Raw genomic sequence first — 2,463 nt, 5'->3', positions numbered from 1 at the left:
CCAGAGACCTGGGGGGGTGCCCCCCCCCCCCCCCAAACAATTTGCTGTTGTGAATCTTTCAGACAAGCTGATGTTCTGTGGAGGGCCCACATTGACTCCGATAACATCTCCCATGGAAACGAGCCCTCTGGGAAAAAACCAACAACCGCTTTGGAAAACTGTTAGAAAAATTATGGATTTGGTTCTCCAGCTTGTTACTGTTTCCTTTTAGATGATTTTCATGTGATTCCTGGCACAGATGTGGCAGTAACGCACGCTGTCAGCTGCCACAACTTGGAAAGTCTCAATATGAAACAATATCAGACTTCAAATATTCCGCTGCTAAAACTTGAAGAGCCCTTGCTAGTAGGGCTCTTAAACATCTTGTTTTGCAGATCAAAGTATCTCCTGTTTGTGTTGCAAGGAAACCGTTTGACACTTCATTACAACCCAAACAAGGAGGCTTTGATCTGCAAGATAGCATCAGATGTTTCAAGATGTAACAAGCCAGGTTAGTGCTTAAATTTAAAATAGAGGGGTAGAAGGGTCCCCTTCACCTATTTGAGCATTTTACCTCTTGACAACAGCTTTGAGTTTCTTTGATTTTCTTTGATTTAATCCCAGATTGGAACAAAAAGGAGTGTTGAAAAGGTCCCACGACATAGAAATTTGGGACTTCACTCGCATTTTGTCCCCACGTCTCTTCTCCTGGGACCAGTCGGCTGGCCGGGGAGAGAAAACCGGGCAGCCCGCGGCTGCAGCAAGATGCTCGGGGCTGGGAGGTGGGAGGACACTTCCCAGGGCTGTGGGCTGCTTGCTGCCACGGTGCCCAAGCCAAGGAGGCGGCTGCTGCCCAAACCCTGTCTGTAGAGTCACCGGGGCACTGCAGATGCCACTTGTGTCGTACGGCCACGGTGCCAGCGTGAGCACATTCCTGGGGACATAAACCTCTCGGGAAGGTCAAGGGGAGTTGAGCTTTCAAGTGTCTGTCTCTCCTGAAAGCACGGCTGAGCCTTTTCTGTCTGGATCTATGCCTTCATCCCCAGCGGCAGCAGCACGCTCCCCTATCTCCACAGCCACTGCCAGTCTCCAACGCGCCATGCACTTTCCAGACCACTGGGAAGACTTAGTCCTTCCTCCAAAACCGTCCTGGAGTTTCAAATACGTGGTCAGCAGAAGCCCACTGAAGAAGTCTGTTATCCACCCGAATTAATCCGCAGGGAACTGGGAATCGTGCGGCCCCTCGCCGAGACACGGAGGCCAAACCCCGCGGCGGCACGAGGCCGAGGATGGGAGTGATGTGCTCTGAATGTGGGAGTTGGTGCTGATTAACCCTGCAGAGATGCTGGGAAGCCCAGCAGTGGCCATGGTGCTGGGGAAACAGCACCCGGAGGGGAGACACCAGGAGAGATGGGATGGAAGCAGGAGGTAGCCAAGGGCAAAGGGGACACATCCCTGCGAGGCAGGAGCTTGGAAATCAAGGTGTCACCAATGGGTAACAAGCAAGATGAGCTCAATGTTGCCAAATGACTTCAAATATATGGAGGAATGGCCTCCAACTCCTGGAGAGCACATGGTAAAAAGTAGAGAAAAACTGATGTATCAGGGATCAGTGCAAGTGATTTTGCTAAATAAGTGATGCCTCACCTATAAACCAGTGTACAACAACAAAATAAATAAAATGCAATACCAAATAGATGCCCAGGAAGGATCTGTTGTAGCCCAGGGGAAGGCGGTGGATAGAAGTACAAGATCCCAAGAACCACCTTTGGTTTCACCATGCAAGTTTTCCATGACTCATCAGCCCTGACTCCAAAACATTTGGGTCGATGTCCCTCCTGGACCGGTAGGACAAAGCTACAGAGCTATGGAGCTCACCCGCTCTGAAACGGCCTGTTCAGGACTTCTCTGTCCCTGTGTCCAGTGCAGGGAAGCCAAGGACCAGGAGAACCTGGGGGACATGCAGGGGCTGGTTCAGTGTCTTTTGAAGGCTGATGGCGTGCCACCACCCATAGAAGCCCATAAATTATGAGACAGGCCACCAAAACTGATGGGAAGGCAAGGAAAAATTGCAAGGTTTGAGGGATGGGAGAAAGAAACATTTGGAGTTGCTTTTATTTGCCTTTTGATTATTACACCAAAAATATTGAGGACACCAAGAAACAAGGACACCACTGCGCAGGCTCTCCCCGACCACCCCTCACCCCTGCCAGCTAAGCCGGGCAAGCTCCCCGAAGGCTGGATTCCCTCTGCGTGACCTGCAAAGCCTCACCATAATGGGAGCCACATGGCCCAGCTCCATTGAGCTCATTTCTCCCTTAAATTAGATCCAGATGAGGCAGCTCCAGCCACCGACTCCCCGGCTTCCCATGCTTGGATGGGGAAATGCAAACGGAAGCTCATGGCCCCAGCGTGACACACCAGCCCCCATCCATCCATCCATCCATCCATCCATCCACCCATCCATCCATCTCTCACAGGGTG

The 2,463-nt window shown here is 51.5% G+C and overlaps 1 protein-coding gene across 1 annotated transcript in view; it reads right to left on the bottom strand.

The window, feature by feature from the left end:
* SDC3 (syndecan 3) overlaps positions 1 to 2,463 on the bottom strand; it is a 12,672-nt gene that overhangs the window by 4,442 nt on the left and 5,767 nt on the right. The window lies entirely within an intron of this gene.

Source organism: Phaethon lepturus, unplaced genomic scaffold (assembly GCF_000687285.1).
Source record: "Phaethon lepturus isolate BGI_N335 unplaced genomic scaffold, ASM68728v1 scaffold27474, whole genome shotgun sequence".
Taxonomy (NCBI): Eukaryota; Metazoa; Chordata; class Aves; order Phaethontiformes; family Phaethontidae; genus Phaethon; species Phaethon lepturus.
The sequence above is the reverse complement of the archived record's forward strand: the minus strand, read 5'-3'. Positions and strand labels throughout refer to the sequence as shown.